Below are 22,521 nucleotides of genomic sequence, written 5' to 3' on the forward strand. Positions count from 1 at the left end.
CACAACCATGATCTGTTGTTATCAAGGCTGCATTTTTTTGTACCTCAGTAAGTGGAGGGTACAGAATAAGTGCTGTGTAAATATTGCTTTGGCAAATGGATCAAATATGCCCCTAAATCCTCCACAAGCAGAAGTGGGGCCCCATGAGGTGGTTTGTCTTGGGATTTGTAGATGAATCTATAGAGAAAGCTACAGAAGAACCTACAGATGAAATCTATCCCAGTGCTTTCGGCTTAGTATAGGGAATGGAATGCCATGTCTTCCCCTAAATGAGGGGAGTAGATCTCCATACCCTCCAACAAAAAGGGGGTAGTTCCCCTTGAAATGAGTAGGTCCCCATGTGCATCACAACTTGTTAGGCACAGATCCCAAAGACCTCCACCTGGTGAGGGGTGATGTAGAACTGTGTATATGCCACCTCATCAGAGGACTTTATTTACAGTCTTTCTGAGGATTTCCCATTCTGGATTATTCCAGTTCCACCCTCAAAGTACGAATAGGAAAAGACATTAATATGTATGTGAATATGTATATGAATGTATATATGAATATGAACATGTATATGTTAATATGTATATAAATAGAAATATGAAAATGTATATAAATATATATGTGAATATGAATAGATATCAATGTGAATATAAACAAATATGGATATGGATATGGATATATGAATATGAATATGTGTATATAAATAAGTATATAAATATGAGTATACATGAATATGTGTTGATATGAATATGTACATGCATATGAATATGAATTTGTGAATATTTCATTAATATGAATATGTACATGAATGTGAATGTTAATGGATACACATATGTTAATGAATATGATTAGTATAAGAACATGAACAAGTGCATTACATGAATATGATTATTTGTATGAATATGAATACATACATGAATGTGTATATAAATATGAATATGTGTATTAATATGTATATGAATATGTGTATGAATATATAGTGATGTATCTATGATTTAGATACCAGTGCCTTAACTCTCATGGGGAATTGATCACACTGCCCTCCACTACACGAGGTGAGTAGCTCTCCATGACCTCAGCACAATGAGGGCTATTGGCCCTCATGGGGGAAGTAGGTCCAGGCATCCTGTACCCAGTGAGGGGACTATATCCCCATGCCCTCCACCTGGTGAGTGGATTAAAGTCATCTATCCTCAACCTGACCAGTGTTAATCCCTATGCCCTCCATCTGATGAGATCCCACTCCAGAATATTCCAGTTCAAACCCTAAAAGGATGAGACTGGGGCAGATGCTATAGATAGATCTATAGATGCCTCTAAACGTATCCCAGTGCCTTCTGCTCCGTATGGAGAATGGAACACTGTGCACCCCTCTAGATGAAGGCAGTAGATCTCCACGCTCTCTGACAGTTGAGGGGAGTAGTTCCTCTTTGGGGAAATTAGGTCTCTGTGTCCTTTGCACCTGGAGAGGTACAGACCCCCATGCCCTCCTCCTGGTGAGAGGTATAGAACAATAATACTCTACCTGATCAGGGGAATTACTCTCTGCAGTCCTTCTGATGATTTCCTATTCCAGTATTCAAGTTCTATGTTCAAAGTATGCATTGGAGAAGACATTAAAATGTATAGAAATATGTATATGAAAACATGTATGAAGGTGTGTATGCATGCATGCATACATATAAGTATGTATATGAAAAGGATTTTTAATATGTATATGAATATTAACATGAATATGTGTATACATGAATATGTATATAAATATGAATATGCACAAGAATATGAATATACGTCTTTTTATAACATGAATATGTACATGTACATGAATACGAACAGGTGTATGAATATGTATATGAATAAGTATATGTTTATGTTCTATGAATATGTACATGAATATGAATATGTATGTGTATATAAATATGAATAGGAATATGGATATGAATATTTCATGAATATGAATCTGTAATGTAAATATACATGAATATATACACACATGTGCATAAATGTTAATATGAATATGTGTATGACTATGATTAAGTGTATGGATATGAATATGTACTTATACATGAATATGAATGTTTATGGATATAGTTATATGTATAAATATGAATATGTACACAAACATGATTCTGAATATGTATATGCATAGGATTACGTGTGTGAACATGACCATGTACATAAATATGAATTTGTGTGTAAATACATTCATGAATATGTATATGAATATGAACTTGAACATGTGCATGAAAATATATTGTATACATGATATGTACATAATATATACATGAATATCAGTATGAAAAGGATATGTACATGAATATATATTAATTGTATATGACTATTAGGGATATATATATCTATGAATTAGATCTCTGTGCATTACCTCATACAGGGAAGGATCACCATGCCCTCCGACAGATTAGGTGAGTAGATCTCCATATCCTCAGCACAGTGAGGGCTGTTGCTGCCCCTGGAAGGACAGTTCTGGTGTCCTGCACCCAATGAGGGGAGTACATCCCCGTGCCTTCCACCTGATAAGTTGCTTAGAATCATGTTATCTCGACCTGATCAGGGGAGTTAATCCGTGTATCCTCCATCCGATAAGATCCCACTCCAGAATGTTCCAGTTCAAACTCTAAAATCATGGAACTGGGACAGATGATATAGCTGAATCTATAACAGAATATATAAAGGAAATATATGCCCGTGCCTTTCAGTAAGTATGGGGAATGGAACACCATGCCCTCCCCTAGATGGTGGAGATCTCCATCATCTGATAAGAGAGTAGAGTAGTTCCTCTGGAGGCTTAGGTCCCTGTGTCCTTCAGTCATCAAAAGGCACAGATATCCCATGCCCTCCACCGTTAATACGTAGAACCACATATTACCCACCTGATCAGAGAATATTATTTCTGTATAGTCCTTCTGATGATTTCCCATTCCAGATTTTTCCAGTTTTACCCAAAAATTATGAATGGAGAAGGCATTAATACTTATATGAATATGTTTATGATTATGTGTATGAATAAATAGGCAAATATAAATATGTACATTAATATTAATATGAATGAGGATATGTACATGAGTATGTACTTGAATATATCTATAAACATGAATATGAATATATTTGTATATAAATATGAATATGTATATTTGTGTATTAATATGAATATGAAAATGTATATGAATATGATCGTCAACACATATATGAACACAAATGTGTCTGTTAATATGAATATGAATATGTACATGTATATGAATAGAATATGAATCTAGAGATGAATATGAATAAGTACATACTATGTACAATAATATGAATATTAGTATATGTACATATGCATATTGTATATATGAATATGCATATAAATATGACTGCTTATGAATATTAATGTGAATTTGAACATGAATATGTATATGAACATAAATATGAATGTGTACATGTACATGAACATAAATATGAAAATTTATTTGAATATAAATATGTACTGGTATGTGAATATGTGTATGCATATGTATATGCTCTTGTATATGAATATGAATAGGTGAATGAATATGAATATGTACATGAACATGAATATAAATATGTACAAGTACAGATACCTGAATATGAATGTGTATGAATATTATAGTGGTTAGGGATTAAGAGATGTCAAGGATTAAGAGGATTATGTGTGTGTCTATGAGGGTGTGTCTAGAAGGAATGTGGGATAGCCAACTGAAATGGAGACCCTCCCAAAGTGTGGGCAGCATCGACCTATAACATGATGGCTTAGATGGAATAAAAGTTTCAAGAACAAGGAAGCAGCAGATGCAAGCTCCATTCTTCTTGAATGTGTTCTTGATTGCTGATGTAATCATCTGGGGATATCACTTCCTCATTCTTCCCAAGTGGACTCTGCCAGTGATTCCCTAGGAGCCTTCAGTCTCGAAACTGGGGTATCACCATTGATCCCTCTTGTTCTAGGGCTCCAACCTCTTGGACTATGATGCTACTGGTTCTTCTAGCTTTCCAGCCTGTAGGTGGCCATTGTGGACTACCCAGCTTCTATTCATGAAAGACAACCTAATAAGTCCTCTTTTTTATAATTATACTTCCTGTTGATTTTGTTCCTCTAGAGAACCCTAATACAAATATGAACATGTACATGAATATGTGTATGAAAAGATACATATAAATATGTGAATGTGTATAAATGTGAATATGTACATGTGCATGAACATGGATATAAATGTGCGTATGTACATGGGCATGAATGTGAATGTGTATGAATATGAACATCCCCATGTATGTACACATGAATTTGAATATGAATGTATACATGTACATGTGCATGAATATGTGTATAAATATAAATATGAACATGGACATGAATGTATCTGTGCATGAATATGAACATGTGTGCATATTAATATGTACATGTACATGAATATGAATTTGAATATGTACATGTGAATAAATATGAATGTATGTAAATATGAATACATACTACATTTAAAAGTATATTAATAGGAGTAGGAATATATAAATGTACATGATATGATTATGAACATGTACATAAAAGTATATGAATATAAATATGAATATACATGCATATGTATGTGAATATGTATTTGAATATGAATACAAATGTGTGAACATGCATAAATACATATGTGAATATGAATATGATATGTAAGAATTAAAAGAATGAACAAGGCTCATCATTGGAGCAAATGCCCGTTTTTTGAGGAACAGCTGTATATTTATAGAGCCAGGGGTGGTTTGACAGTTGGCATGGGGTGCTTTCTGATTGGTGGGTAGGATCAGGTGAGCCAGCAGGGATAGTCTGATTGGTGGGTAAGGATCATGTGAGCCAGCAGGGCTCACATTGGATGGCAGGATCATGTGATCCAGCAGGGCTCACCATTGGACAGCTCTTCTTGGGGGATGGGGAAGTTAGTCTTTGGAGCCAGGGCACCTCCCAACAAGAATAGGTACAAATGAATCTGAATCTGAATAAAGATATATATGAATTAGATCGCAGTGCTTTCCACTCATATGGGGAATGGACCACCCTGCCCTCCATTAATGAGGTGAGTAGAACTCATTAGACCCCCATGCTCTCTAACTGGTGACTGGATTAAAATCATCTGTCTTTGATCTGATGAGGGGAGTTAATCCCTATACCCTCCATCTGATGAGATTCCATTCCAGAATATTCCATTTCAAACCCTAAAAGGATGAAACTGGGGCAGATGCTATATGGATCTATAGACGGAGCCATAGATGGAGAGATATGTATATGTATGTTCCATTTTCCTTATGAAAGATGACCTTGAGTACCTAATAAAAGATATATTGGTATTAGAGAGTCTCTAACTTTGTGGGGTCAGGGAGGGGGAGCTTACCAACAACTCATATTTGAGGTAATACATGTAAAAACAATATTTAAGGGATGTATCTTAAATATTTCATTCATACTTAAAATAATGCATGTTGTAAGATACATAGGTTACTAAAATGAATTTGTAATCACTAGGACAAAAATAGAATCTATCATAGAGTGTTGCTATAGCAACTACCAGTAATTTAGGACTGTGCCTGTTTCTGTGTTTGTTACAGCTAGTATTCGAGGGAGTACTTACATAGTGAATGCTGCCTCCTAGAGAGGTGTTGTGCTGAGTCGTCTCTGCACACCAATCACACTTGCCTCCAAGTAACCTTATCCACAACACCTCCATGTGGCAATAGTGGAACTTGTTTTCCAAGCAGGTCAATGAAGGGCATTGTTTTAAAATAAACTGTGCAACATGACAGTTTGTTCTGTTCCTTGTACTGCTTTTAAAATATAATAGCTTTCTCTTGTTTTCTTTTAATCACATGAGTAACAATTAATAGGAAATGCTGACAAACATAAGAAGCAAACAACCCCAGGAGTCTCACACCTTCCCCTCCCCCCAGGATATCTACTGATAAAATGTTTGAGATATGCTCCTCCGTGCTTTTTCCTTACAAAAAAAGACTCATACTACATAAACCATTCTGTCCTTGCTTTTTCCACTGCCGATTTTCATGTAAATAAATCTACTTCCACAGTGTCATTCCTAATGATCTGCCTCCATATAAGACTGTGACAATGTTGTCTAGTTTTCCTATTGTATTTTGAAGGGTTTCCGTAGTTAAAAATAGCTATACCATATATTTCCTTTTCTGTTTGGGAAATGTTGAAAAGTAAAATGATGTGGGTGTTTTCAGAGGTCTCAGTCCATAGATGGCCAACTCCCTACTCTGGGCCCAAGATGAGGCAGCACATTGTGCTGGAAAGCCCCCGGGAAGAAGGTTGCTCAATTCATGGCAAGGTCAGGAAGTGGGGGGGTGGGGTGGGGAAGGTGGGAGGAAGGGACCACAGGGAAGATGCACCCATCCAGGACACACCCCCAGTGACCCACCTCCTCCAGCCATGCCCCACCCAATTACCACCCAGTTAGTTGGTCCATTCAAACTAGGATGGACTGATTATGTTATCGCTCTCATAATCCAATCATTTTCTCCTCTGAATATTTCTGCATTAATAGGAGCTTTGCAAACTATAATACTACCTCCAGACTTTCTCTGTTCAGAAAACTGAATTCATCTTATGGCAGTTTTTATTCAGCCCACTGAGGACCCAGGTAGGCTTCAAAAGCTCATAGAATAAAGAGGGAAAAAAGGAACAACTACTATATCCTTATGTCTGAGCTGGATTTCACTGCCAGACATAGAGACCAGACCCATTTGTAAAGTGTTATTGGCAGATAAGTGTTTACAATTAAGGGTCTGAAATTTTTTTCTGTTATTTAGAAACAAGAAAGTACAGTCAACAAAAATCAAGTGACCAAAAAATAAAATGGAATAAATCAAGTGACCAGCTAGTTTATGTACAAATTACAATCATTTCAAACACTGGGTCATGAATGCAGTCATTTAACTTCCAGTAATTTCTAGTAATTTATAGTAGTAATTTTCTCTCTCTATTAATAACAATTCAGCTCCTAAACCAAACATAACACAGTCATCCCTCAGTATCCATGGAGGATTCGTTCCATGATACCTTGCAAATAACAAAATTCAAGGTTGCTCAAGGTCTTTATATAAAATGATATATTTACATATAACCAATATATCTTCTCATATATTTTAAGTCATCCTCAGATTACTTAGAATACCTAATGCAATGTAAATGCTATGTAAACAGTTGTTAACACTGTGTTATTTAAAGAATAATGACCAGAAAACAAAAATTCTACATGCTCAATACAGATATGGTTTCCCCCCCAAATATCTTCAATCTGTAGTTGGTTGAATCCTTGAAGGTAGAACCCATCGATGCAGAGGGCTGACTGTATATCATGGGGAAAAATGCATATGACAATAATCCAGCCTTTTCCTTAATTTAAAATAAACATCAAGACTCACTGTTAAGTGGGAGGAACACTCCAGAGTACTAACACATAACACCAATGCAGTTACCAACTTGCTGGATTGGGCCATGCTGTGATTTCCAGAGTGGGGTCCCCCCCTCCGACTGGCAGCCTCCTCATTACCTGGGAACCTGTTATAAATGCAAGTTCTCAGGCTCCTCCTCATTCTATATCAGCCCCGTGATAAGGGTTTTGCAAGCCCTCAGATGATCTTCTGTTTGCTTTCCATTCAATCTATAAACGCACCAAGCCATGCCCACAATAAGCCATACAGGTCTGTCTAGAAGACAAATTTCCAGCATGCCCAAGCGCTCATTCCTTGAAGGGTGAAGTTGAATATTTGCCAAGAGTCACTTAGATTTCTCCTAAGACCTATTAATGCTGTTTGTACTGGCTATTAAATTTAATTTTGAATAACTTTTTTTAAATGTGGCTGGTAAAGGAATAGATGAGTTTGTAAGAAATCTTCAAAGGATTCTACACTCACATCATTTTGTAGATGTCCAAATTTCACCCCTAATTTAAGAAGACTAAAATTAATTATAGATAATGTATTATGCATGTGGTTTATGAGAATTTTAATCATGCATTGGTGCCACATTTTTCAAATGGTGTCAGTATTTTCAAATGAAACTACATATAAATGTATTAAGTTAAAATATTTAGGGTTATGCATTGTTTTTAAGACTCCCTAATTTGCTATTAACAGAAAAAAAAAAAAAGGTGTTTTTCTCTTTGTAACTCTCACACATTTGATACAATAAAAAACATGTCACCTCTGGTCATCAAAATGTGTCCCATTTCTCCCCACCAACAATGTAGTTCTCTAGTGGACACTAGTGGGGAATCCTCCAATTCCATTCAATGATGATACTATCTACCTGGATGTTGGGTTAGATCCCACAAGGCTGAACACTACTTCAATGCCAATTGCACACAGTAGGTTGTCACTTATACCTTTGACCTACTAGCTCTAAATTGGGGTTACCATGACCCCCCTCCTCTGGTTTAATTAATTTACTAGGATGGCTCACAGAACTCAGAGAAACCCTTTATTGCATTGACCCATTTATTACAAAGGATGCAGACGAAGAGCCAGATGGAAAAGATGCACAGAAAAAGCTAGGAGAGAAATGAGCCTCTGTCCCCATGGAATTAGAGAGTGCCACTCATCTAGCACGTGAACGTATTCACCAAGCTGGAAGCTCTCTGAACCCCACAGTGCAGGAGTTTTACGGAGGCCTCATCTCACAGGCTTGATGGATCATCAATTCCATTTCCAGCTCTTCTCCGTCTACGGAGATGAATCTGAAATCTCCAAGCTTCTAAGCACAGCTGGGTCTTCCTGGTGAGGAGCCCCTTCCAGGAGCCCACAAGAAGACCCCTCCTTAGATCAAAGAAGGTTGTATCACCCAGGAAATTCCCTGGGGTTAAGGAGCTCTGTCAGGCAATGGGCCAGAGACCTGTATGTATACTTGCTGTATTTTAGAACTGCCTTTTATCCATTAGTGACATCCCAGACCCAGAGGCATCTATCTATTAAAGAAATTTGTTAATATCATCTTTAATTTATTGATAAAAATTAAATAATTTGTGTTTAAAATCAGTTTTGTCTCAGGTGCCATTCAAAATTGTAAAAATGTTTTTAGAACCACTTTAAGGAATTGGCTATTTCAAAAGTCAGGAAATGCTACTATTATTTATTTAACCAATTCCTTTATTCAGAAGTTTGGATTATTTTCAATTTATTGATGTGGTAAATTAGAGTAAATAATTCTACTATCCATGTAAAAAGGCCGGCTACTACCTTAATTGTAAATTTCATCTCATAAGGTAAATGGAATGGAAGATTTCATTTTGGATCTTGTGCTTACCATTGCAGAAAATCTAACCATGGCAGAAGACTGCCATTCCCACAAAAATACTATGACCATGAGTGGGTGCTCAATTAGCCTTGACAACTGGGAACCATTTGTTTCAACTCCCTGGGGAGAGAATATTTATTCCTTTGTCCTTTTAACTGGGTGAAAATCTGTGGAGCTTAAATATTGTAAATTCATAAACAGAAAACACACAAACACAGAAACCATCACCAGTCACAGCTGAGGAGGAGAAACGCACCTGGACATGAGTCCTCAGTGCAAGGTGAACAACAGCTGACCTGCAAACAGTAACCAGAAAGATGACCGCCTCCAGGACACCACTGCACAGCACAGGAAAAACGCAGTGTCCACGGAGATGACCTTGGACGGTTGACTTGGTTAAAAGTATTGCATTTTGCCATCCTCGGCATTTCATGTCACTCAGCCTAATCAAAACCTACTTCCTATGATCAAGGAGCATTTCAGGGGCTACATAAGTTTTATACCCTTAGGAAAGGGTGGAGACAAGAAAAAGGTAGGGGACTCCAGGACCCTGGGTGTGCCCCGTGGACCTTCAAGCAATGTGCCAGCTTAAGTCCTCCTGCAGGTGGCTGCTAATTAACTGTTTCTCCTCCATTCTTCACACACACACACACACACACACACACACACACACACACCCATAGGATTATTACATGTTTTTCAAGACACTGTTTTCTCCTTTTCCCCCAAGTTGCAAGTTGAAACCTTTAGAATGATTTCAGTTATCAACCTTCACTTCAATTCCCAGTTTTTCTGAGATAATACTTCTGGTTTTATATTGTGAAATTACCCATAATGTATGCTCTTTCAGTTCTAAAGTTCATATTTGCATTTATATTACAGATTCCCTAACAATCTTTCCATACTCATTTAGGTAATTAGATCATTCTAGATGTATTAAAAATGTAAGTACCTCAAGTTTCATAGCTCAGTCCTGTTTCTTCTCATCTTACTCTGGCCCTATCTTACTGTCTATTTGGGTTTTGAGGTGGGCTGGGTGGCTAGAGTATTTCCTTGAGCAAACCCCTCCCTAGGAGATACTTAATAATATAATCTCTGAATTCCTGCATGCTCTCAGATTGCTTTCTTTACCTTGTGAGATGGGATCCCTTGGCTGGGTATAAAACTGTGGCTTGCAGTTCTTTCTCTCACAAGTCTACAGATTCTATTCCACTAACATCTGTTGTTACACACAAGAAGTCCAATGCCAATTTGATTCTTTTTCTCTGAGAACTTACTTGTTCTTTTAGGTTTCATGACTTTCTCTTTTTTCTAATTGTATTGAGATTTTTCTCATGAACGCAGTCTGGAAACCAGTATACTACAGTATAGTCTCAGGCCACTAATACTTACGAAATTTTATTGTTTTTTTAAATATTGCCTCTACTTCTTGCAAAGCTGTACCATAAAATTAGACTTTTCAGGCCTATTCAGGCCAAGTGTCTTGTCATCTGTCTTGATACACTTTCTTTTCCTCTGGTCTTTAGATGTTTTCTAGACTTCTTCTTCCAGGTCACTGATGGGGGTTTTAATAGTAAATGTCTCTTCTAATTAACTTTGGAATTGCTTAACTGGAAAATTATGTCTTTTTAGCCTCAACATTCTTTTCTGCATTGCCAAACTCCTCTTATTTGATATCCCCCACCCCCCCACCCCTTGCTCCAGCACCCTCATTTCCTGGGGTGTGTATTCTATTTGTTACATCTGATCCTGTCTTTGGCTGCTGTGAGATTTAGTGTTGTTGTTGTATGCTTGATGGGCACACTTGGATGAGATTGTTTAAATGTCCTAAAAGGCAACACTCTCGGAGGGAGGCAAATAAGTTTCCAATCCAAGCAGTTACAGTGCCCAAGCTGCCTACCTCCCCTGGATGTACTTAGAGGAAGATGCTCTGACACTGGTCTCCACGCACTTCACGACCCCACGGGCAGCGGGCCTTAGCGGACTCCTTTGGCTTCTTCTTACCTTCACAAGAGTGCAGTAACCAGGTACATTTCTCAGGATGGTTGAGGTCCAGAAGAGGAGGACATGGCCACAACCTGACTCCATTCAGGAAGCTTTCCCACAAAAGCAAGGAAGAAATTTCCTAAGAGACCCTGGTAGCCCCTCCTTGCCTACCATATGCCCAGTTGTATCTTTGCCAATTCTGAAACCAGTCAAGGTTAAAGCAGGGGAGTTAGCCACCTGCCAATCAAACTTCCTTTCAGAGTAAGCATATAGAATGACTTTCCCTGAAGCCATTTGGGAAGGAAGGGGTGGATGGCCAAACAAAAGTGTGTTCCAGAGAGAATAGAAAGGTCAGATGGAGCTGGACAGGCCAGCAGCAGTGTGAACACTTTGTGAGGCATTATTTGAACATAAAGCTCCTGGGCTCATTTTGCTGGTACCTTATTTGAATCTCCCATCATTGGGATGTGATTTTATTTTTCATGATGGTATGTCCTAAGAAGTGTATTGGGAATTTCCTACTGGAGACCTAGAGCTATGCAGCCCTAATCCACTAGATTTGGATCTGGCCATCTTCTTATATTCTACCTATTTATCACCAAGGGATTCAAATAATTTGCTTTCAACTTTTCTAAATTTGAGACAGCTACACTGGTAAGCTTTAGAAATTACCCTTTCATTTCTAGCAATATAGAATTTATTTCTGCTTCTGGTGTTTCATTCATTTATATTAATCCCAAATCATATTTTATGTATTTATTTGTCTTTGATTAAACTTTTCATTTCAAAGTTACAGAAACTAAGAGAGAGATCCCATTGCTGAGAGCCGAGTAGGAATGACGCATGGCATTTTTGGTTGAAAGGTGACCGCCAGCAAGCCATTGAGATGATAATGGTTATGTTAAGATGCGCATTCAATTGGAGATTAGACACCTGCTGTCTGCCTCCGCCTGCTACTTTGGAGCTCTCCCGGGGACTCCCGGAGAGTTCCCATTGGTTGGGGAAGTATGGTAGGAGGGATTTCCGGAGGAGGGATTTCCGGTTGGTGTGGTATGTCCCGGGAGAAGACCGAATGCGTGGAGTTCGCGGGAGTTTTGGAAATAAAGTTTGTTCCTGCTTGAGTGGCTCGTGATTTTGTGCCCAGCCAGACTGCGGCATCCCATTCCCCCTTTCTCTAGTTTTTCCCAGTGCTAATGTCTCACCAAACTGTACTCCGTTGTCTCAACCAAGGTATTGACATTGGTACCATCGAAAGACATAATATCTCCATCACTATAGGTATTCGTGTTGCCCTCTTAAAATTATTCTTCATTTTCAATTATGGTTAAACAGCACCTGACATAGAACTTATCCTCTTGACATTTTTAAGTGTCTGGTTAAGTAGTGTTAAGGATATTCACATTGTTGTAAACTATCTTTACCCTCAACTACTTCTCAAGCTTCAATCTCCAGTAAACATTAAGCATCTACTCTCTGCATGGCTGTTATAAGAGGTAGAGTGCACATGACCCAAGTCATGTTTAAGATCAGGTACCTGGCTAGGGAAAAGGGGAGCTTACTTGGAGAGATGACCATATGATTCCCTAGAAAGGTACCTTATGGATGTATAATCCCCCAAGGATGAGTCGTGTCCTTTTGTGTATTTATTTTCAGTCTTCTCCCTATTGGAGTGTGTGTGTGTGTGTGTGTGTGTGTGTGTGTGTGTGTTACGAGGGCTGGAACCCAGCACCCCATGCATCCTATATCCCTAGCCCTTGTTTCCTTCTTTCTGTGTCCTTTTTCCCCTACATCTTGGAGAAACCAAGATTTGTGAAACTGATCATATGTGATGAGGCCACAATATGATGTTTCTAGTTAATCCAGTTCACTAAGGGTGCATCTGAGTTTCCCCACCCACGGTGAAATGTACTCAAGTTGCAAAGACAGAAACTTCATCTTTCTTGGTTGTCTGCTTTGATCGACGTCCAGCAGGTGGCACCAAAGGACAGTGAATGAAAATCACTATCCCTCTTAAAAACAGACTCAAAATCCGTTGGGTTTGTGGCATTTTGCTTCTCTCTCCTTGATTACGTAATAACCAATTTGCATGTTAGATCTTCTGGATCACTGTACACTCTCCGACACTTCTATCTGTCCTAATTCTTGGTGATTTCAATGTCCACATGGACGATGCTTTCCCAGCCCTTGTCCCCTAGTTCACTGCCTCTTCTCTGGTGACCCCCAAAGTGCTTTCCCATGCTGACTCATCTCACATTAATCATGACTCCCCGGGTCCAATGGGCTCCCAGGCTTCATGTCAGTAGCTCTTCTTTCTTTCTTCTGGAACATCTGCACTTACCTGAACACCTGTTTTCCTTTTTACCCAAACGTTCCTTCCTGGTCCCAGCCTGTGTCTGACCGCTGACTGCACTGAAGGAGTCCAGGCCAATGGTTCCCATTTCTTTCCTCCTGTGTGTTGTCCCTCTAACGCAGCTCAGTGATGGTCTCCCCCTGTTGTCTCATTAAAACCGCTCTTATTAAGGTGAAATCAGTGGGACAATGGGACAATTTTCCATCCTTATGATGCTTGATCAACCGTGGATTTGGACATGGCTGACCATCCCTATTTCTCAAAATTCTCCCTTCACTTTGCCTCCAGGAGACCACATTCCCCTGCCCTTCCTCCTAACGCCCTGACCTTTCCCACTGGGCGTCTTTTCCCTCCACCTGCTCATCTTTGCTGGCCTCCCCAGTGTGCTGGTTGAAAGGCCACTCACGTGAGGATGGTCCCCAATAGGTCTTCCCCTATGCCCAAGCTCCACTTGTGCCAACCAGCGATCTTTTGCTCCACCCCCACAAAGACTTTTCTATCTCAGCGAATGACAGCCTCATCCTCCTCACGGTTCAGGCCCCAAACCTTGAAGCTGTCCCGAGTCTCTCACGTGTTCTTTGAGTGGATCAGTCTGACCTCTCGCTTCCTCAGCACTGAGCACTTGTCCAGTCCACCACGGTCTCTCAGCTGGGCGATGGTCAGCGCCGTCTCAGCTCTCCGCTCTGCCTTTCCTCTCTTCGGTTCATTCTGAAGACATCTTATAATAGATGCCATCACTTTGCTAACCAACATCATGTGGATCCCCAGGTAAAGGCAGAATTGTTACAACCATGTCCAGTACGGCCATGCGTCGCCAGGCCCCCTGAGCTCTCTTGGCCTGTGTCTTCAACAGCTGTCCCTCTTGCTCCTTTTGCCAGCCACGCAGTCCCTGTATTCCTGTGTCTTCCATGCCAGGGGAGGGCTCCACTTCAAATCTTGTGTCCCTCCTGTGCCCTCTGCCCAGATGGCTTCCCAGGTCACTCTCCCACCCTCCTCAGGCCCACGGCTCTCCCTCGGCCCCTGATCTAAAGCACCGTCTCCCTGTGCTCAACTCCCTGTAGACTCCTCCAGCCTGGTCTTCTCCATAGTGGTTCACACTGGTTTATTGCCTGGCTCACCCCAGTCAGAGTGCAGGATCCCTGGGGACAGTGACTGGCGACTTTTGCTCTCTGCTATATCCCCAGAGCCAAGCTCAGCATCCCGTACAGGTCTGGCCCTTGAGGCCAACTAGTTGAGTGAAGGAATAAATGAAGGATTATTCCACACCCAACCAGCCGCTGAATCTCTGCAGATTTCTCAACGCACAAGGATCACCTGTCACTTGTGACCCACAGCACTTTGCTCCTCTGAGGGACAAGCACAGGCAGACCTCCAAGTCCTTGGCCAATGTTTTACCGAAAGAGAAGATTAAACCTAAGAATAAACCAGCTCAGACGCTTTTGTAAATCATTTAACACACGCTTTGCCAACACTCCTGGGCTAGCCAGCTTTTTTCTGAATGTACGACTCTTAACGGCTGAAGTTCTAAGGCCAAACCCAGAAGATGTGCTTTGTAAAATACCACATAGGGACAGATAAAAAGAACTAACCTCACAATCATCTAGAAAATTCCAAATGACTGGCTTTAACTTAGGCTTTTTGAGCCATGCTAAATGTCTTTTGTGACCACTCAAGTGTCTTTAACCCTTAAAAAGCTTGCCTTCATCCTAATTAAAAAGGAATGACTCTGTCTTTCTCCTCCAGACTACACTATGTCTTGTTTTTCTGAGATGAAGAGTTTTTGAAGTCATTCCTCTGGCTGTTTTTCAGGTGAAATAATTTGCAGTTTATTTGCTCAGAAGGATGGGACTACACTCAAACTCTCTTTCCTACCGATCAGATTTCAACTGCTAAGTAGTTTTGGGGGGCTTGTGTAGGAAATGGGGATGATGGCATCATTCTTGGGTAGAGGACAGTGGTCTAAGGAAAATATTTTTTAACATCTTCATCTTTTCCATAATGTCCAGTACTAAAAACAATTTCTAGCTTCAGCTAAACTGAAAAGCCCCAACACCATCTAAAGAGTGGTTGTACCTTTTTAAGGAAAAAGTCCCCCAACTCTTTGCTTATGTAGTTTGCCCTCGATGAACCAGTCTTTCATGAAATTAAGTCTTCTTTAGCACGTGTTCCATGCTGGACACTGTAGTGGGTCCTGGGGGTGCAGAGAAGGCCGAGATGAAGAGAACAAAACCTTGTGTTATTTATGAGGACTCAGGATCTCCTAGGGCAGGAAGAAGATACACAAACAGGAAATGGAAATGCATTGAGAACAGGCTCTAAATTGGAGTGCAGAGAAGAGACAGGCTCTGTGTTTCTGAAAGGTTCTGTGGAGGTTTCATGGAGAAAGTGACATTTAAGTAGAATCTTGACTGATGAGTGGGAGTCGGCCCAATATAGAAACAGGAGCAAAGACTCCAGGGAGAGAATTGTGCCTGGGAGTCTGGAGGTGCGAAAGAACACAGCAGGTGGGAGAAGGAGGACATGTGGGGTGGGCCTGTCGGGGTGCAGAGGGGAGGGACACTCCTGCAGAGGCGTAGGCGCTCCAGCCGGTACATGTTCCAGGGTTTCAGGCAACGGGTGAAGCACCTGTCTGTTTGGGGGACAATCACAGTGTTTCTTGAAGGGTGGCCCCAGACCTACAGGAGCAGCATCACCTGGAACCCAGATAGAAATGCAAATTCTCACCCCACCCCACCCCCACCCCACCCTCCCCAGGCTTCAGGGTCAGAAACTCTACTCCCAGGGCCTGGGAATCTGTTGAAACAAAGGTTCTCCAGGTGATTCTGATGTGCACTAAAGACTGGGGGTAGGAAAGGTGTTGGAATGAGATGGACATCATTACCCTAGGTACATGCATGACTGCACACAGGGTGCCACATTACATCGTGCACAACTGGAGAGAGGTGAGGTTGTGCTGCAGTTGTGTACAATGAATCAAAATGCATCCTGCTGTCCCATGTACCTAATTAAGATAAATAAAAATAAGTCAATAAGATTGAGAATCCCACTGCTCTGGGACCAGAGGTGGGGGGTGAACCCAGAAAAGGCAGAGGGAAGCTCTGCAGACCCTTCCAAACAGCTCCAACCTGAGGAGAGACGATCCATACGAGGAGCATGGATCTGGGTAGACAGGATGGAGAACTTTCTGAAACCTTGTGTTTGGCAGGAGACAAGTGAGACAACCGGATCAATCGTTCTGAAATCTCATTAGTTACCAAAATTGCCCAGGTGGCTTCCAAAGAATGCAACCGCTTCACCCCACGCTCCATTTACCAATGGGCTCCTTTGTTTGGGGCCCCTCTCCCTCTTCCTGTTCTCTGTTTTCTTCTGAGTTTTTCACTCTGGGAATCGTTCCTTTTGTTAACATTGTTCCACTCCTTGCCTTGGGGGATTTCTGGAGCCTTCTCCGCCAAGACATCAGCCTTCTTCGTCATCAGAGCTGGGAGGGGCTGTCCCTACCCAGGGGCCTGCAGCTCTCCAATCTCATTAAATTCGGGGGTGGGGGGGTGGTGTTACTAAAACACAGGGATTCTCAGGCTCCACCTCAGACTAAATAAATTAGAATTCCTGGGAGGGAAGTTTCTCTAAAATCCTCCCTTGGTGATTCCATATGCGACTAGCAGTGACTAGCCCAACAACCTTTGTTTTTGTGAAGAGTCAGAACAAGACAGAAACCCAGGGTCAAGGATGGAAAAAACATATCTTGTAACTCGGGTCAAATAAGGGCAGAGTCAGCCATATCAAGACATTTAAGGGGAATATGGCATACTCCTTGTATGTATAATATGACAAATTTCTATGTATGCATGCTACTGTTATGCGTACATGAATGCATAAATTAAAAAACCTTTATAAAAAAAGAAATTGATTTATAAGAATGAAAAAAAAATGCTTAAGGGAGGAGGAAGTACAGACAAAACATCATTAAAGCTAGTAATGAGGAGGATTCAGTTGGACTTCCAGACATTAAGAGAAAAACCATAAAAACTTACCCGTTGCAATGAAGCAAGAAAAGAGAAGAATTTGAGGTATCAAGAGAAGGACTGGAGCTTTCTGGAGCATTTCATCTAACACAGTTCCTGCTGCCTTCTCTTCCTCCGAAGCCCTATCAGGAAAAAAAGGGAAGAGCAAGACATCTTGAGCCCTCTCACTCATGTCTTCCGACTTGCAGGGAAGAGGACTGAGGTGTGCACAGGCTTCCCCGGGGAAACTGCAGGAAAGCTCCACAAGTAGAAGTCCTTCTCTCCAGGGCCCCTGAAAGATACTACAAAAGCCACCCAGCGCCTCTCTCCCTCAAGACATGGTCCTGAGCTGGGGTAATGGCCCAGCCTCTTGGGGGCTGGACGCATCCCTCCAAGTGAGCTCTACAACAAGTGACAGAGTCTCAAGGAAATTTCGGAGCTCTTGTCCTCTGGGTTCAGACTCTAGCCCGAGCGTGACTCTTGGCTCGGTCTTCGTCACAACACCAACCTCCATAAAAGTGAACTGAAAGCAACTCTTGGCCTTAAAACCGAACAGGCACCATGCACTAACTGGTCTCATTAAGGCCAGGAACAGGTCAAGCGGAATTCTCCACACCAAGAGCAACCAGAGCTGCCTCGCAAAGCACGAGTAGATGCTGTCAGCCCTGCAAGTGTTCCAGGGCAAAAGAAAACTACATGAGCAAAATAAAAGAAAAAAGGGAGAAGAAAATCACATGCAAAGGTGGGCGGCGAACCCAGTCCAGAAGAAAACAGAAGCTAAGCCACGAGCATGGAGGGCGTCTCCCATCAGAGCACCGGCTGCAGAGGAAACCTCTTTGTTTTTGATCATTATTTGAGGAGAGTCTAATACTCTTCAAAGAATCATTTTAGGAGACTGGCAAGTTAGAAACCAGATCTCAGACAGTAAAGGACTGAGTGGGGCTTTATTATGTTAATGAGTAAAAAGAGGAAAGCTGAAATCCGAGGGTTGATCTGAGACAAGAGAAGGGATTATTTTTTAAAATTTTTTATTATTGTGAGATGGAATCATTGAGGACAATTGTTGTCTAAAGAAAACAACCAAAAAAAGAGAAATTCTCTTTAAATTTTTTATTAATAATTTTTTTATTAATATATATCAATTGTACGTATGACTTGGGTTCAGTGTGATATTTCCATCCACGCATATGGTGAGCATTCATCAAATCCAACCTTCCCACGTTGCTGAGAGCCATAGCCGAGTGGGAATGACTGACGCATGGCATTTTTGCCAGAACGGAGTCGTTGAGAGATGACCCCAGCAAGCCATTGAGATGATAATGGTTATGTTAAGCTGTGTATTCAATTGTATATTAGACCCCTGCTGTCCACCTCGGCCTGCTACTTTGGAGTTCTTGCGGGGATTCCCTGGAGAGTTCCCATTGGTTGGGGAAGTGCCGCAGGAGGGATTTCCGGTTGGTGGTTCCTGGGGGAGCCGCGTGGGTGGCGTTCAGGAGAATTCCCAGGGAGCGTGTGTGGAGTGTGCTGGTGGAGTTCAGAAATAAAGTTTGTTCCTGCTTCAGTGGCTCGTGATTTATGCCCAGCCAGACTGCGGCACCACGTCACCTTTCCCTGCCTCTGATAATCACTATTCTACTTTCAGGTCAATATTTTTTATCTCCCACATTTGGGAGAGACCATGCAATATTTATTTTTGTTTCTGGCACTTGACCCAATGTCCTCCTGTTCTATCCATTTTGCTGTGGTGACAATTTTATTCTTCTTGATGGCTGAATAATATTCTACTGTGTATATATATGCCGCATTTTCTTTATCCATTTATTTGTTGATAGACAATGAGACTAATTCCACATCTTGACTACTCTGAACAGTGTGGCAATAAACACAGGAGTGTAGATTGTCACTTCAACATACCAACTTCATTTCTTAGGATTTATACCCAGGAGTGCAGTTGCTGGATCATACGGTAGTTCTATTTTTAGATTTTTTTAGGACTCTACATACTATTCTTCATATTGGCTGTACTAACTTCATATAAAAGAATTCCTTTTATACTGAGGCTCGCTTTGAACTTGCATCTATAGTATGAAAGAATCTCTTTTTCTCCTCATCTTTGCCAGGATTTGTTTTTGTTGGCTTGTTTTTGGTTTAGTTTTGTGTAGCAGCCATTGTAACTGGGATGGAATCTCAATGGAGCTCTGATTTTCATTGGCCTGATGGATAATGTTCAACCCCAGGATTGCAAAAGCCCCCAGCATACAGTTTTCCAATTCCAAAGAAAGAATTTGGAGTCCTCAATGGGAACACTTTGGGCATTTTATTACTCACCCACTCTTTGGCAGGGCAAGCCAGGACAGGATGGGAGCCGCAGGGATAGGCTGCTTTCCCACTGCGCAGGTTGATTTCTTGAGTCACTGTGAAGACATTCTTCTACTCCACAATGAAGGTCCCTCTGCTTTGGTTCTCACCCTGATGGTTGGAGATGAAACAAGGGGTCTGTTTCCTTCCCTTCCCTGATTCCCTGAGTCCTTCTCACCGCATCGCCAGGAGCAGGCCTTCCTGGACACGGACCACTGTTAACCCCAACACCTGGTGATACTGAGCAGCTCTTCAAATTTTTGTTGGCCATTGATATTTCTTCTTTTGAGAAGTCTCTGTTTAAATCGTTTGCCCAGTCTTTAATCAGATGACTTGAAAAATTGAAAATTTGTCAGATAGTATGACTTGGATGACCCTTAAGGGCAATATGCTAAGTAAAATAAGCCAGTCACAAAAAAGGAAAATACTGGTCGGTCACATGTAAACCCAGTGACTCAGGAGGCAGAGGCAGGAGGAGTGCAATTTCAAAGCCAGCCTCAGGCACTTAGTGAGGCCCTAAGCAACTTATTAAGGCCCTGTTTCAAAATAAAATATATATTTTTTTTTTAAAAAAGAGCTGGGGATGTGGCTCAGTGGTTAAGAGCCCCAGAGTTCAATCCCAGGTACCAAAAAAAGATAAAAACCATAGGATTTCACTTGTATGAGGTACCTACCTACAGGAGTCAAACTCATAGAGATAGAAAGTAGCATGATAGGTGATAGGGGCTGAGGGGAGGAGGAACTGGAAGGTTCAAAGGATATTCCATGAACTGCAAGATGAAAAAGTTCTAGAGATCTCCTGAACCACAAATGAATATACCCATACTTAATACTACAGCACATTGAAAAATGGTTAAGGTGGTAAATAAACACATGCACACATACATACATTCATGTATATGTTTTTTTTTAATGAAAATAAAATAGTCTAAAGGTCCAAATAGCTACCTTTTATAACCTCATTCTTGGGATCGCTGCTTACCTGCTTGGTAATCATTTCCATCCTCTTTGACTGAAAAAAAAAATCCTATGGGGTCAGCCTGACTTATATCCTTCAGGCTATAATATAGGAAATACTTTGGACTAAATAACTTTTTAAATAACAGTCTTGCAACTTTTATTAAGTTAGTACCAGCTACAAGTATTCCACCATAATTTAACTTGCACTTCTCTGAACAAGAGTTGATTAATTGTGGCCTGGCTGTAACAGTCTGCTGTCCAAAAGTGTCAACTGGGTTCATTAGCAGGAAAATGAACCATGTTCCCCTATCAAACAACAGCTTTGCTTTTGTACCCAAGTCTATGCCAAAGCTTCAGGACCCATGTATGTTCTGGAATTTTCACAGGGGAATTTTCAAAATAATTCTTATTCACTTTAGAGCAATTCTTCTTCTGAAACCAACTTTCCCATTTAACTATTTTTACTTTACTCAGGTTGGAGATTCTGAGCTGTGTGTAATAGGCCACACCCTTGAACTGCTTTTTAAGGTGGCTGGCAAGATTTTTTGTTAATAACATCAGGAAATTTCAATTTGAGGGGACAGGACTCCAGGAATAGATCACCTTAAAGATAAATTGAGTGTGTTTCCTATTTCTCTCATGTTCAATGTACAGAGAGAATTTCTGCTGGATTTAACTGCCTCCCCCTTCCATTGATATTTGACTCCTATAAGAGATTCAAGACAGGTAGATAACAAAGATTTTTTTTAAATGTCTAATGAAAAAGCATACAAAATACATGTTTCTTTATTATTAGACTCCTCCCATGCTTTTACATTGCTTTAACTTTTTCTAAGTGATTAGTCTCTTTATATGTCCTTGCTTTATCACGGATGAAGAGCAAGCTGATCACAGATGGCCACAAGCCCCTTGACCACTCTTTGAACAGCACTGTAGTAAACTGACTTCCTAAGTCAATCTTCTCTTTCTACCTCACTCCGAGCCTTACGAGCCTCAGCTATAGAAATAGCTCTTATACTAGACAATAATGCTCAGCAATGGCTGAATGTTGAACATATTTCAAGTACTGTTTGAAGTAGTTTATCTATTGTAAACTGCCACAGTCTGGCTGGGCACAAAATCACGAGCCACTCAAGCAGGAACAAACTTTATTTCCAAAACTCCCGAGAACCCCCTCCCCCACCACAAGGCTTTCTCCCGGGACACACACACCAACAGGAAATCCCTCCTCCAGAAATCCCTCCTACGGCACTTCCCCAACCAATGGGAACTCTCCTGGAGTCCCCAGGGAAAGCTCCAAAGTAGCAGGCCCTAGGTGGACAGCAGGGGTCTAATATCCAATTGAATACAGATCTTAACATAATCATTATCATCTCAATGGCTTGCTGCCATCACCTTTCAACCAAAAATGCCATGTGTCATTCCTACTCGGCTATGGCTCTTAGCAGTAAACTTTTTTTTTTAATTTTAGTAAAATACATATGAAAATTAAATTTACCATCTTATCCATTAAAAAAGTCTGATGGAAAGGATCCTGGCTATTTTCAAGAACAGTTTATAAAGACTAGAAC

The sequence above is a fragment of the Marmota monax genome, unplaced genomic scaffold (genome assembly GCF_021218885.2).
Source record: "Marmota monax isolate L192 unplaced genomic scaffold, Marmota_monax_Labrador192_F-V1.1 WCK01_AAM20220418_F8-fsc00029, whole genome shotgun sequence".
In the NCBI taxonomy this organism is placed as follows: Eukaryota; Metazoa; Chordata; class Mammalia; order Rodentia; family Sciuridae; genus Marmota; species Marmota monax.